At 38.5% G+C, this 15,571-nt stretch overlaps 1 protein-coding gene across 1 annotated transcript in view; it reads right to left on the reverse strand.

Moving 5' to 3' along the window:
• Nucleotides 1–15,571, reverse strand: part of mettl15 (methyltransferase 15, mitochondrial 12S rRNA N4-cytidine) — a 74,301-nt gene that overhangs the window by 56,930 nt on the left and 1,800 nt on the right. The gene's annotated exons all lie outside the window — the stretch shown is intronic.

Raw genomic sequence — 15,571 nt, forward strand, 5'->3', positions numbered from 1 at the left:
GCTGCAAAGGAGCTCAACAGTGACTGCCCACTCCCGTAAATCATTGCGAATGATGAAATCGAGTCAGTCTCTCTACACTCTCAAACTATAGATGTGCATATGTTGGGATATCTTGCAATATTCTTCAAATATATGGCATTTTATACTTAAATTTAATGACAGTTTTATATTGCACCATCTTGTCTGATTTGATTACGTCATACATAATGCTTCATGGGATGAGTATTTCAATGCTTCATAAAAGCTGTGCTTTTTTTTTCCAGACTTTTCAAATTTTTTTTGGCTTTGAATGAAAGGTTTAATGTTGTGATTCATCTCAGAGCTGGTTGTTTTGGTTCAAGGACTCTTTATTGAAAAACTTTTTGAAAAGCCTATGTAAAAAATAAATCGAATAAAAGCAGATTAAAAAGTTAGGCGGTCACTGTTATGCTCTATAGCAGAGGTGTGCAAACATTTTACTATGAAAAAAAAAACTTGATTGAGGGCCATGGGCCAAAAGTAAACGCTGTATTATACTTGTATTAAAGTGCCCCTATTATGGATTTTTGAAAATTACCTTTCATGAAGTGTGTAACACAGCTCTAAGTGAATTAAAACACCCTGCAAATTTTCAAATCTGAAAGTGCACTGTGTATAAAGTTATTGTCTCTCAAAAGAAAGAGTCGACTGAATCATTGAAACAAGTCGTTTTAAAACTAATCCCAAGTCGTTTCATGTTGACATCAACATGAAATATTAGCATATTGCGCCCACTTGTTGGTCTTTTCCAGTTGGTCTGAATGAAAATGCAAATTCATTCTTTGCCACTAGGTGCCGCTTTTGGGAGCAGTAAAATAGCTGTTTCCCCGGTAAGGCTGTACACAAAGCAGCACTGCGCTCACAAATACTGCTTTTATTATGAAATTGAAATGAAATCGACCAATCACTGCAAATTACAGAAGGGTTTGCAAAAATGAATCGTTGAGACAATCGTTTGGGAGTCGTTGAGCAAATAAGGTAAAAAAAATAAATGCATATTATAAGGCAATGAATGTGTTTTTTGACCCTGCATGCATGTCAACCTGTTGTTGGGGACTCCCAAAACCAAAATATGAACCTTTCATTACCCATAATAGGGACACTTTAAATTAAAGAATTTAGAAAGTCCATCTATGATCATAATCTTATCAACACATCATAACTAACTTCAGTATTCTCTGAAGAGGATTATTTGTTGAATCTAAAATTCTAGAATGAACCTTTGGACCGACAGGATTCTCATTATTTGATGGGATTAAGTTTTAAAGTGTTTAAAATTCATCAGTTGCAAATTTAAAAGGAACAACAACAAAAATCTGTTTTTAATTTATGAATAGTAAACACATACTTTTACATTCAGTTCTTGCCCGGCTCTCTACAGTGGCTGAAATATGACTCATCATTCATAGTGGAGTATATCCCCAAAGGACCCCAAGCATGATGTGCTGACAGACTACTTCACCCACTCTAAGCCCTCCCTCCTGAGCTTACCACCTGTGCAGGTAATTCAGAGTAAATTTCCACTGCCTCTGCTGTTAAGAGTCCATCATCAGCACCACCTGAGTAGTTCCTTTTCCTGACAAAGTGTTTCCTGACAACAGACAAGCACATCACCAGCATCAGTGACACCGATGTGTGTGACCTGCACAAAACTCAGAGAACTGGCAATCTGTGTTTAGGATAAACCTAGATGTAATATGGGAAATGATTCTCGTTTCAGATGAATGCAATGTTTTTTAATAGGGATGCACCAATATTAAAATTCCAGCCAATACAGATAATTATCGTCATGTCATGTCCAATAACCAATGAATTTCGCACATTTAAAATTTTACATTTCTTTACAATTTTCAAAATGAACACTTCAAAAATAAAATTAATCAAAACTACAAGTTAATTCATTTTGGCTTTACAACATCATAAAGCACAGTTTAAAATTTATATTTATTTTGAGGTTTAGATTAATGCAGTAATGCTAAAGATCACATTTAATGAGTGTTTTTAAAGATTAAGTGAGCATTAGGTGACAGCATAGTTAATCTAAATGTAAAAATAGTTGTAAATATACAATATCAGCTAATAATAATCAATATGGTACCAATATATTGTGCATTCCTAATTTTCAAATATTTCAGAAAATGACAAATCAGCATGTTTGCTTCTGTGCACGTTTATAGATCAACACTCCTGATTGGCTGTACCAAAGGTGTGCGTCATTTTCTTTTTTTTTGTCTCTTTTTCCCCAGGTGAGGTCCATCAGGTGAAACCCAGCACTGCACAGGGTAATGCATACAGCCCACCTGACCCCTGAGCTTCTATCTGTGTCTCTCGACCGCTTCCATTTCAGGAAAAGCAGATGAGAGCCCCATGCCCGCTGTAACTCAAACACCCCTCACTTATAATACATAACCAGAGTTTTTTCACTGAAAAATGCATACGCATGCCTGATCTGGGTGTGTATATGCTTGTCAGACTGTGTAACAGATATGCATCTACATGTAGTTATAGGCTATACAAACAACACGGGTATGTTAGAGTTTACAGAGTTTACACATTTCACAGTACACCAGAGCCTTTTGACTTCTTAATTATAATATTTTAATTTAAACAGAAAAATCTAAAAATAAACAAATAGTCAATAGTTGGATGTTGTATGACTGGATGTTGCAACACCAAAGAGAAAAACAAAGCGATCTTTCATTTCATAAATGTTCATTTTTGTGATCAAAGCTGTGATAGGCGTATAATTAGGATGGCACTATATTATCATTATTATTTCTTACTGCAAATATACACATTCAATAATTCTAAAAACATAATCTTTTAGTTGGAGGGTTTAAAGGTTTTGCTTACGGCCCTGGTTCACCGTTCTGCCCTCCAGGCATCCATACTTCTCAAAACAAACCATAACCAACCAAGACACCTGCTTCACAACAGCAAAATGAAGCACCATTCATTACAATTCCTGTCACTCGTTAAACCAGAATGGGCCCTCATCACTATTACATCCATCCATTCAGGAATCAGCAGGAGCCCGTCAAATGCTACCTTAAAACATGAGTCTGTGACTCACAAGGACATCAACACACATAGTCATATACATATTTAGCTGTAACATATACAAAGTAGCGGACTACGTCCATCAGTCAGATGCATCAGGCCAAAGACAGCACTTTAATTAAATCAGAAACAGCTTTCAATTAGTTAGTCTAGGCCACGGCTGGGCAGGAAGGCTCTGTGTCAGGAAGCTGACTCATAAAGCACAAAAACTTTTTGTTTTTTTCCCTTTCTCCTTGTCTCCCCTCCCTTCAGGGGAAGAAGTGTCTGCTGAAAGAGATCTACCAGTGATTAAAAATGAAGAGAGTCTGACCATCTGACCTTCTGTGAAGCGATTGCGCTTCCGGCCCTGGACACAAACCGTCGTGCCTATTGACACCTGGCTCCCCAGCGTGGGATCAATGGTGCTAAAAAACACTGAGGATCAGCAAGAGGCTCCGCAAGCATCCTATCCTTCTCTGTGAAGGCATTGCTTTCATATCTTGCATATGGTTTTAGTCAGTTTGGGCTTTTAATTTGGGTGTAAAATATTCCGATTGGCATGAGCTCAGCAGCAGAAAACAGCAGCAGCTGTTGCTGAAGCCTCACCTCAAAATCTCCACTTAAGGTAAAGTTTGACATCAAAACCACAAGACGGTGGGGAGGGAGGATAACAACCATGAATTTATTCTCAGAGCCTCGTTCTCACTAACATCTGTGAAGGTGTTTACAAAGATATCTGCATCGTAGAACAACATCCCGAGTTGCCCTTAAACCAGTACCCCTATTAGCACACCTGCGATCGTGACGCTCGACATCCCGACATCCCGACACATCAGCGGCCAGGCTTCTGTGTGAAAATCTGGTGCAATAAATTACGGAGAATCATAATTCAAATAATGGCATGCCTGCAGTTTCTGAGCTTTCATGCAAACCCCAATCAAGGCCATGTTGCTGTGATGAGTCATCGCTCTATCCAGCTGTCCACGGGGCATACATCTGATTAGCAAGCCCACGCTCACCCGGTAGGCGCAAATGTAAATATTGTAATAAAACCCTCAGTAATAACTCCCGTGTCTTGGAGAGGCTTCACTTTATTTATTTTTCCCCACATTTCAGCAATATTGTTTGATGGAGACTGCATGCTTAAATATCAGTTATTAAAGCGAGCGTTCAGGTGTGGGTTTCCAGAAACCATTCTTCAACTTCAGGCTTTTTTTTTTTTAAATCTCCCACGAGAAGCTACTTGCATCATTAGTGTAATTATCCTTCACATCGTTGTTGGAGTTATTTACCATCAAAGAAGTGGGTGTTTCGCTTCACCTACAGAGCTGCAGAGTGACACTTCGCACTGTGACTAATACGCCGCAATATTTACAGTTTTTTTTCTCCCCATGTCCCTGAAGCGAGAATGGAGTTTTCAAAATAAAAAAGGAGAAAAATCACAAATGACATGCAAATCAAAGTTCAAGGGCTGCCGTAGAGGTTGTGTTTCCTGTTGCAGATCAGAACAGTGCATTTCTTTAAAATAATATCCCAACAGGAATCGCAAAAGTGACCAGCATCGCCACAGGGGGATGGGGGTTCAATGGGTGTGTTGCTGTGGTGACGCAGAACGCTTGAGGACCTCAGATGAGCTCCCACTAAGAGGCTGTCCCCTTTGTGCCAGCTTAGCCACCTGGTACAGCCATGATACATTTGGCTAATGATGTCACGGACTCTCTTTCATGCCGCGCCCCCACCACCACGGCCCAATTGTCTATTCATGAGAGTAATGAGAAGTCAGGAGAGGGAGAGTGAGAGACAGACAGAGAGAGACTTTGCTCATGGCCACTGATAACCCCAGACTAAACTTGCAACCTTACGAGGCTCGGGCTTAATATCTGGCCGTCAATCAGCTCTGCCATCCCTTGCCGGAGTGTTTAATTACAGAGATCAATTATTCACCAGCCTCGTCTTTCAGTGGGCCACACTCCTCGAAAAAATACTGCCACAGGCTGAGGGAGGAGACAGCGGCTTGCCAGGACAGACCAGAAATATCCTAGCACAACATGTCCACCAGGAGAACGCCGTCTGCACCTTACCTAAGAGCACGGACCTATTTGCCATGCATGACCGGTGCGAGTGTAACATTACATGAAAATTTATTGAGGTCCGCCGCCTGTCCTACTGGCCCTGTCAATGCGCTGACGTCATGGCTTGTTGATAAATACCACAGCGTCAGCATCGCCAATTGCCGTCATCAGGTCTTTCATGGCATGGCATTCATTATTATTTTACACCAAGTATTAAAGGGATAGTTCACCTATTAATGAAAATTCTGTCTTCATTTACTCACCCTCGTGCCGTTCCAAACTTGTGTGGACGTCCACACAATGACTGTCAATAGGGTCCAGGGTTGTTTTGGACCACATTAACTTTCACTGAACGGATGAAAACATTCTTTAAAATATCTTCTGCGCTCCACACAAAAAAGAAAGTCATTTTTGGAACAAAGTGGTTGAACTATCCCTTTATATTTTGGTGCAACCTGCCGAAATGCCCTTAAAAAAAAAAAGATATGGTGTGAACAAAAGATATGCACACAAATGACAGCAGGTGATATTCTACCTCAGTGAAAGAGGAGAAAAGAAGGTGCAGCCATGATGTGCATCTTGTCACTTATCGCAGGTCCCCATGTTTCACGCAACTTTAAGAGCTCACCTCATTACCGCCATCCAATTCTCAATCACTGTAAGACAAACTGTTCAACTGACCCCAGATCAGCCCGAAAGGTAACTTCAACCAGTTCCCGAATCCTCCCCCGTTCTCCAGACTGACAGCTCATTAATCTCCCTTGGCTGCAATCCCTCCTCCCCGGTGACAGAGCCTGAGCCAGAGCAGAGGATTCCCCAATGCCTGGCTGTGTCCATCCCCGCTGGTCCACCTGCCTGGATCAAACACTCTCCACAGGGAGGGGACAAGACGGTAAAGACCAGAAAAGGGGGGTGTTGGGGATTTCGACGGGCAATAAAACAAAACAAATCACTTCCTGTCAGGGTGTGTCTTTACTGAGTGGGCGTGCAAATGTGTGTAACCAGGCGCTAAGAGCAGGGCCACTAAATGAGACAGGACATGAATAAAGCAGCGGCTGGCTTCGATTGTTCGTGGGCAGGCTCCAGGGGAAAGCCAGTACCGAGGAATCTATCACAGGAGATTGGCTAGGTCGTGGGTGGACGTCACAGAGTAAAAAGGCCCTTTGGTGAGATCTGAGACTGGGCCCACCAGATCGCAGTGTATAAATCTAATAGACAATAACGTATGCCCCTTCACCAAGGAAACTGGAGGGAAATGCACATTGCAAACTGTCAATAAGAATGAGTCTTTTGTTTATAAGATCACCTCAGGACATTCTAACACTATTATGTTCCTCAGTTGGGGTTGAGGGGGGCGAGGTGAAGTCTAAAGTTAAAATACTTCCTCAGTCAGTTTAAAATGCAGAGACAACTTTAGAGACAACATAGCTCTGTATGTTTGAGCGGCCAGACATAAGCAACACTGACTCAACCAATGGCGTGATTTGGGGGGCGGGGCAGTCTGTTTGTCCAACCAGTGGCAGATGAGCAGAGTGATTGGGGCATCCTATTTAAAACAATTACGCATGTAACCCTGTTTTGTGAAATTTTACATTTAAAATTTGAGATTACAATTGTGATTTTAATCAAAATCATCTATTTGTCATCCTCCACCAAGTTTCTAGTCATAAAAAAGTTAAACCAGAGGCCAAGCTGTTATTAAAGCTCCTGATATGACTAGGGATACGTCGATAATAAAATTTTAGCCGATATACCAATAATTATTTTCACATTATGGCCGATAACGATAATTGGCACATATAAAACATTTAATATTATATTGTCTCAATAAATAAAAATAAAAGATTAAAAAAATTAATATTTTAAATTTAGGCATCATAGCATTTTAAGGTAGAGTATGAATTATCGATGTTCATTTTAAGTGTTATTAAAATAGTGTTTTATTAAATTAGGTAATATAAAATTAGGAAAATCTCTAGTACTGGACAACCAATATGGTACAGATATTGTACATCCCTAATATTATTTGCATCACATTATAGTCCCATAATACCAATTTGCCATGAAATTCCAAGCCTTTATTCTGTTTCTTCTGCCTATATGCCTTTGAAACTTCAATGTTCAGATGATGTGAGTAAATACTGTTAATGAAATTCATAGCAAAAACTGAGAAGCAAGAAGACAATACATACACGTACATGCTTCTGCAACGGTGGTGTATGAAATGCCAGCGAGAAACTTATGGTAACTCATGTATACAGGCCTTTTGGCCTTTCCAATTGGCACTAACACTATGAGACAGCAAGAGAATCATTACTAAAGGGTCACATCTGGTTTCGAGATTGGTCTGAAATGGCAAGGAATGAAAACGCTGAACCTGTGAACTTCCTCATATCAATCTGTTACACTCAGTTAAGCACTATGTGCACTTGAAGACTAGGACAGAGAAGAAAAGGCAGAAAATGAAATGAAGTAAAAATGAAATCAGTCTCGCTTCATTTTTCATTTAACGCAAACTATCCCCCCACCCTACACACGCACGGCCGGAAAAACTAATCCAATTGAACGAAACGTTTAAACCAATTTTCAACTAATTTCCAAACAGAAGGGAGCAAGGCATGCATTGCTACCTGTTCAGATAGGTCGCGTACAGTGCAGTATTACACACGGCTGTAGGTCTAACGTGGACAGGCATGTCTATTCCCCTCAGACAGATGGAAATTCCCACTTCCCCGTCTTTTACTCTGCTGCCATTGCCATTCTCAAATGGCTTCCACATTACACCCCTGTAATCAAACTGTAGGATTCATACTGCTCATTATTCAATTAGCCAAATGCTACAATCGCATCCTGATGGCTAAGATAATTAGTGTAAAATGGTTACCCGCCTGGCAAAGTGGATCTGCAATTCAAGGTGAATAGAATATCCAATTGTACCAAACGTAATTTTTTCAAGGCTAATTTGGCGGCTAATGAGGCTGCTCTAGTTTGGGTAATTTATGGACGAATGGAAGGTGAAAAAGGCCAGAATGAGAGAGAATAGAGAGAATTAACAAAGAATTTCCTCTCTCTTTCTCTCTCTGTCAATGGAGGCTTCTGTATGACACAAAACAGGTTCATGAAACACTGACAAACGAAGAAAGTGAAATCACTAGTCACTGCGGTTTCGTATAATATTCACTGCTCCTACTTTCATTTGATATCTATGCTGTGACATCTATCTTCACCTTTCAAAATAGCACAAAACAAACACATTCATTTTCCCCATACAAAAAGATTTGTGATTTAACTTAGATTGAAATTATTTACATTATAACATTTTAATGATTCAATTATGTAATTCATCATAAAGAATTTAAGCACACAGCACCTTTGTCATTCTCTTACTTTCAAGTAGTCTCTTGCTTTGAATCGAATGTCGTAATGTTATGCTTCGTCTACATCTACGAGCTGGTTGTTTTGGTTCAAGGACTCTTTATAAAATCATTTCTTGAAAATTCCTGCTGGAGAAAATGAATGGGAATAAAAACAAAAACACTTAGCAAGGAACTGAAATAAAATACCCAGAAACAAGGCTGCAAAAAAATGTCAGTGGTCACTTTTGCACTCTATAGGAAAGCACTGAAGCCAGTACAGTTTCATGCTTGAAATCCCCAAAACAGGGCTGGAAATCACTAAAAAAACTGTTTTGCAATGGCTCTGGGTGGCAAGCTAAATATGGGTAACCTTCCCGCAACTGTTTCAACAGTTCCCATGGCAATAGGAAACTTAGCGTGGGCCAGCACACATGTTGGTGACACCTGTAAGCAGAATGAGAAACGAAGTTTGCAGCCATCAAAGTGTTCATTCTGGATTTTTGTGGTAATTATGCCTTCGCAGGTACAGTGTGGCTGAGTAACATTTCTGAACTGGGAGCACAGGTGAATAAAAATGAATTTAGCAAAAAAGAAAGAAAGAAACCGTGATGTCTTAACCGGATGTATATAAGCAAAATGTTGTCAAATAAATAAAGCACAGACCATATGTCGTCACAGAGCATTCAAGGGCAATCCCGCTTTCGGAACCAATTTTGATGGATTGTCAGTGAAATCTCTACTCTGCAGCTGCTGTGCCGGGGGGTGACGCGTGAAAGCCCTTCACCTGTGCTGCTATCCATTCCTGGATAACTGCGTAGGAGGTGGCGGCCGGCTGAAAGCCTACATTTACCCACTTTGGTGTAATTGCAGCGTTTACTCTTTGATTGCCTAAGAGCTCCATTCATACTCACTCCTGCCTCGTTGGATGAGAGCTTCTGCAGTGGGGTTGATTGCTTTACAATGGCAGATCAAAATATTAGAGTGATCCCTCTGAGCAGTCACAGTAAGCGTTTGACTAACAGTTATTATTACGCTGTCTGTCAGTGTAATAATAAAAGGAGGCTAAATTGTTCAATGGGGGGAGAAAAGAGCTGGTTCATGCTCTTCTAATAATTACCAATTTGCTGCTTGCTTTCTAGATTTTGATACTAAACGGCTCAAGCTATAAAACAGATGCGACTGGAAGGCCAGAGTCATGGCAGTAAAAGTGCATCTTGAAATTCTGCTGTAACTCCAATTAAAATCAGCATGACGCAGCATGTAAAATACCCGAATCATTTCTCCACGTATGTGTTTACTCTTACTCAACCCTGGATTTATAATAAGGAATAGCATTTGTATAAACTGTACATAATTACATTTTTAAACAAATTAATTAGGGGCCAAGCACCGAAGGTGCGTAGGCACCTATTATATCCGTTGGTGTTCTTCTTCTTATTATTATTCCGTCATTGCGTCTATGGCAGCCCATAGAACCGAATGCAGGAAAGTTGTAAAATTTGGCACACTGATAGAGGACAGTGTCAATACTAACCATGGAGTCTCTAATTCAAATTCTCTAGCGCCACAACTTGTCCAAAGTTTCACTCATGTTTATGCTAATAACCTTTGAACCGCAAGCCACAAAATGAAAATTCCAAAATGAAATGTTCCTCTAAATCCTTGGCTCAAGTCAAGTCGAATGAAATCCAAAATGTAAAAATCGTAAGGTTTAGTTTTTTCGCTATTTTCAATTGTTCGGAAAACCAAATTTTTCGAACTCATCCTAGACAGTAGGGCTGCACGATTTGGAGAAAAAATCTAATTGCGATTTTTCTGATCAAAATTGCGATTTGCGATTTAAAATGCAATTTATTACTACTTCATAAAAGAGCTACAGGTTTGTTGTGGTGGTTTTAACAGCACCAAAGAAAGACCAAGCATAATCACAAACTATGCTACACTGTGCTACTGTTTATTTAAAACCTCTTAAACATTGTGTCCATTTTTTTTTTTTATATAAAGTTGTCAGGATGCAAACATCTGTCATGACATTAAGAACTACAGTATCTTAATTAAAGTTAAATTAACAATCTTAATAAATATATAAAATCTTAAACTTTTAAGAACCCAAACACACTGTACTTTCGGCAGGTTTTACGCCCGTTTCACACATGCTCCGTTTGCAGTGCGTATTTTTTTCCGCACCCATGTTAACGGATTAAAGCGTTCTGCAGCATGCGCTGAATTAAAGTGACAGCGCTTTGTTCACGGTAAAAAATTTACATGGATTGACATGGAAATGTAGTAATTTCCCAATAAATCGATATAATTAAAGTCTACTATGTTTCACAGGCTTTTTGGCTAGGTTTAAAACAAATAAAAGTGCACTTTTAGATAAACAAGGCAACATATGCACTTGTCCTGTGGAGGTAGAAAAACAAAGTTCTTTAAGACCCGCGGGACTGTTTGTAATAAAGATTTAAATGTAAAAGGCACGAGAGCCGACTGTTTCTGTCAGTGGTAAGTTTTAATTTAAAATATAGGCTATATGCTGTGTTTAAATGTTTCCACTTGCTTGAGCAACTTAATATACAAATCTAGAAGCGAAATTCATTAATTATATTAATTGAGTTTAAACGTGAATATGTCTATGAAAGATTGTGTAACTGTACTTTGATTAAGAGAGGATCACAATGCTGTAAAAAACACTTTCAGTATAGGCTAACAACGTTTGGATTTGAAATCAAAATGATGGATAAATGTTGTGTTTGTGGTAAACAGTCATGATCAGGAGCGGACTGCAAACGCGTCCGTGCAAAACAATGAGTCCTGCTGCTTCTGCACCGTATACGCACTGCAAACGGAGCATGTGTGAAACAGGGGTTACAAAGTACATCAGAACATCGAAATCCAAAATCATTCCAAACATATGCGGTGCTTTTTCCCCAAGTCGTCTGCAGGACTTTGCTCTTCTGCAGACACACTTTGTTGGGAAGTTGAACCACTGCTCGCGCTCATCTTTTCCAAATGGCGTTATTTGACGTTCAGTCAGCACCTTCAGTGTTAAAATGCCCCCTATTGGTTAAACTCTGCATCAAACGTAAAATGTGCATGAAGCAAACTGTCAAAAACTGCGTAGATGCTTGTTACCATATTTGATAGTTCTTCATAGAAATAATCGCAGCTTTTGCGATTTGAAAATCGCACCCTTTCAAATCGCGATTTCGGTTTACAAACGATTAATCGTGCAGGCCTACTAGACGGTTCGTCCTATTTTCACTAAAATTGGCTCAGATCATCTACAGACCATGATGGCAAAAAGTTATGGAATTCAAGTCGATTAGTCAAACCATTCTCGAATAACGCGCTAACTAATTCTACGAAAAGCATGCAAAAATGGATCTGAGGCTATATCTTCGCAACGGTTTGGCGTATTGAGAATAAACTTGGTGTGTGTTATAACAAGCATGACCTGAGACTGCCTGCAGTGTTTCGGCACAGTGCCACCTAGTGGTCAGGAGATATGAAAAATGGCTATTTCATGCCGAGTTGAACCATATCCAATTATCATGTCAGCCATTTTGGGCGTCGGCCATTTTGAATTTTGTAGTCAAATGCTATATTTTACGAACACATTGACATATCATTACAAAGCTTGGTATGGGTCATCAGCACGATGCCCTGAAGGAGCCTGAGAAGTTTCGAGCCAAGCACCACCTAGTGGTAAAATCAAATATTCATATGCCTATAACTTTGGTTGTGGTCGACTTATTTTCTCCTGAATCGTTGCCGAGTCCAGCGATACCAAGCATGCCAGGTTTTGCCTTATGGTTTGTGCAGCGTTGCACTTTAGCACTTAAAAAAATAGTTGACAATATCTTAGAAACCGTTACTCCGATTGACACGAAACCACTGTAGGAAATTCTGAAACTTAGAGTTCCGTCTAAACGCTAATACTCATTTGCCAAAATTTTGATAGTAAGATGCACAAAAATGCAAACAAAGTCAGCAGTCAGTCATTTTTTCTCTTCTCGTGTATAAAAATGTCTATAACTCCAAAACAAAATGAGATATTTTCACCAAATTTGACACGCATATGTATGGGCACACTCTAAGGACACATAAAAAATTTGGTCGGATTGTGCCTCTTGGTGGCGCTATAATTGAACAAAACATGAAATTGCCATTGATTACAATAGAGTATTGTGATGTAAAATGCTATATTTTACGAATGCATGAATGTGTACCATTACGAAACTTTGTATGTGCCATCGAGAACATGATCTGAAAGTACTCAAAAAGTTGAGACAGTGTCACCTTGTGGTCAAAAGTTATAATGAAATTTCAAATAAATGCTAATAGCTTTCTGTGAATTTTTCCTATTGTTATGAAACTGGTATTAATAGATTCCTTGGGTCATGCTGAGAACAGTGATGCCAATGTTGCCATAATCAGCCAAACTTCCTGTCCGCCATTTTTATTTTCTTTAAAAACATACTTTTTCAAACTCCTCCTAGACCGTTGGTCTGATATTCACCAAAATCGAATCATATCATCTTCAGACCGTGCTGACAAAAAGTTATGGATTTTGTGTCGATAGACAAAACTGGTTTTGCACAGCGCCACTACAGATTTTAGGCATGGTGCCAAAATGACTCTGAGGCTATATCTCTGCAAAGCTTTGACATAATGACAACAAACTTTGTGTGTGCCATTGTCACCTCACACAGAACACACCAAAATGACTTGATTGCAGTGCCACCTGTTAGTCAAAAGTGATAAGCCATTTAATCATATTACTATCATATTTTTCAGCCATTACAATTGAAATCATCATAAAATTGCTTTTATTACTCATTGTTGCATTTGGTCTGATGCTCCATACTATGCTTAGCTCCTAATTTTACTGGATTGCTTGGCCCCGTAATTGCTGCTTGCAGCTATATTTTATTTTATTTATTTTAAGTATGTTCTGATATCCTATTTTACTAGAAGCTCTTTCGCCAACAAACCAATTAACATACTAGGGTTGGGAAAAGTCTGAATTTAAAGAATTTTCTTCCAATTCATGTGTGATTTTGAATTGATTTGGCTACAATGAAATGGAATATAAATTGGAATGCCAGGACGAGGAATTAAGTGAATTGCAATTCAAATAAATTCAATGTGTAATTCTAATGAATTTAAAAGAAGTTTAGAAGGTTTTGAAAACACTTTAGAATAAGGTTCAATGTGTTAACATGCATTAAGTGTTATGAAGTAACATTGGTCAATACTTATAATTTCTTAATTATCCCTAATTAATTTCTATGCAAGCACATTATTATACCAAGATGACAAATGATCATCGATGTATGAAAAAAAAACATTACTTACTAATGAACAATAGGATATTTGTAAACATTAACCAAGATTAATACATACTGTACAAAAGGATAGCTAGTGCAATAACTAATGTTAACAAATTGACATTATTGTAAAGTGTTACCAACAGCTTTAAACTTCCAGACTTTTTCAACATTCAAAGTTTATCTTGACAAACTTTCTTATTGGAAAAGTTTTTATGAATTTAAATTCCAATTCTAGTTCCTGTTCGCTACTCCATTTTACATTTAGCAGCCAAACTGGAATTCAATAAGCATTCTCAGTTCAATTCTACATGACGCACAAGCCCGTTGCATACACAAACACATCTGTGAGATACATTCCTTATTAAAGCACAGACGGTCTCATTATTTTTTATTTGATTATTTGGTTAACGCAGGACTTTGGCAGGCTGTCTCTGCACCAGTTGGCCCATGGGCGGATAGTGAAGTTAAGAGGTGCAAACCTTAGTCAGGAGTGGTGCGGTACTGTGGCGCCCCACATTCTGCCAACAGCCCAACAGTGGTGCCATCACTGACTCAGTCACTGACCCGGAGCCCCCACCTGCATGAGCAACGCTTTGAGCTGTAGGACCCAGCAATGCCCATCTCAAGCTGCCCACTAGAGCAGAAGGCCCTTTGACTCACGCCCATCTGGCCTGCTAGCACGTTAGAGTACGCCAAGGTCTGTGAGCACACTGCTAACTTCCCTACCCTTCCCAAGAGGGGACAGTTAACAAATCGGGAGTCCTAAAAGTTTTGGTGACGAGCAACTTTTTTTTTTTCTTGTCAAGACGGCATGTGGTTAACAGAGGCGATGACAAGTCAACATTCCGCCTCCAGGTTTTCCCACATACATACACAAATACACAAACACAAAAGTTCAATGTTGCACCCTGTGTAGGAGTTAAAAAGGATGCACGTTATGGTCTTCTTCATTAATTTTTTCCATCTAAACATGTCACGAATCATATGATTTCTGATGATACTGATAGTCAAAAAAAGATATTTGGTAGAGGGTATATGAACCAATATTTTGTATTAGATTAGATATCAATTTATGCATTTAATATTTTACAATGTTATCTCATGAAACCAGTCTCGATAACTAAACATACACTACTGGTCAAAGGTTGGATTAATTAAATTTTGTTTTAATTATGTTTTTAAAAGAAGTTTCTTATGCTGACCAAGGCTGCAATTATTTCATAAAAAATACAGTAAAATGTAATATTGTGAAATATTATAATTTAAAAGAAGTTTTTTTCTATTTTAAAATGTAATTTATTCCAGTGATGCAAAGCTGAATTTTTAGCAGCCATTAATCCAGTCTTCAGTGTCACATGATCCTTCAGAAATCATTGCAATATTCTATATATATATATATATATATATATATATATATATATATATATATATATATATTTCAATATTTATATTTTTATATTAAAATAGAAATCGTTTTTTTTATTGTTGTAGTATTTCACAATATTACTGTTTTTACTGTATTTTTAATTAAATAAATGCTGCATTAAATAAGAGACCTCTTTCAAAAACATCAAACATTTCAAACTTTTGACCAGTAGTGTACTCTCTTTGTACCTTCTTTACCCCTAAAAAGTTAATAGTACTTAAGGGTACATATTACAACTCTAAGACACTAATATGCATCTTTTAGTACTAGATAAGTTACTTTGTTTTACCACTAAATGTACAGTTTTGCACATTTTTATAACGGTGT

The sequence above is a fragment of the Onychostoma macrolepis genome, chromosome 07, assembly GCF_012432095.1.
Source record: "Onychostoma macrolepis isolate SWU-2019 chromosome 07, ASM1243209v1, whole genome shotgun sequence".
NCBI classification, from domain to species: Eukaryota; Metazoa; Chordata; class Actinopteri; order Cypriniformes; family Cyprinidae; genus Onychostoma; species Onychostoma macrolepis.